The sequence below is a fragment of the Lipotes vexillifer genome, unplaced genomic scaffold (assembly GCF_000442215.2).
Source record: "Lipotes vexillifer unplaced genomic scaffold, Lipotes_vexillifer_v1.1 scaffold295, whole genome shotgun sequence".
Classification (NCBI taxonomy): Eukaryota; Metazoa; Chordata; class Mammalia; order Artiodactyla; family Lipotidae; genus Lipotes; species Lipotes vexillifer.
In genome coordinates, this window is record NW_006773247.1 from 514114 (window position 1) to 514982 (window position 869).

Consider the following 869-nt stretch of genomic DNA (forward strand, 5'->3'; position numbering starts at 1 on the left):
TGAAGAGTCTGTCCTTTCTCCACTGTACATTCCTGCCTCCTTTATCAAAAATAAGGTGACCATATGTGTGTGAGTTTATCTCTGGGCTTTCTATCCTGTTCCATTGATCTATATTTCTGTTTTTGTAAGTACCATACTGTCTTGATTACTGTATCTTTGTAGTATAGTCTGAAGTCAGGGAGCCTGATTCGTCCAGCTCCATTTTTCATTCTCAAGATTGCTTTGGCTATTTGGGGTCTTTTGTGTTTCCATACAAATTGTGAAATTTTTTGTTCTAGTTCTGTGAAAAATGCCAGTGGTAGTTTGATAGGGATTGCATTGAATCTGTAGATTGCTTTGGGTAGTAGTGTCATTTTCACAATGTTGATGCTTCCAATCCAAGAACATGGTATATCTCTCCATCTATTTGTATCATCTTTAATTTCTTTCATCAGTGTCTTATAATTTTCTGCATACAGGTCTTTTGTCTCCTTAGGTAGGTTTATTCCTAGATATTTTATTCTTTTTGTTGCAATGGTAAATGGGAGTGTTTTTTTGATTTCACTTTCAGATTTTTCATCATTAGTGTATAGGAATGCTAGAGATTTCTGTGCATTAATTTTGTATCTGCTACTTTACCAAATTAATTGATTAGCTCTAGTCATTTTCTGGTAGCATCTTTAGTATTCTCTATGTATAGTATCATGTCATCTGCAAGCAGTGACAGCTTTACTTCTTTTCTGATTTGGATTCCTTTTATTTCTTTTTCTTCTCTGATTGTTGTGGCTAAAACTTGCAAAACTATGTTGAATAAGAGTGGTAAGAGTGGGCAACCTTGTCTTGTTCCTGATCTTAGTGGAAATGCTTTCAGTTTTTCACCATTGAGGACG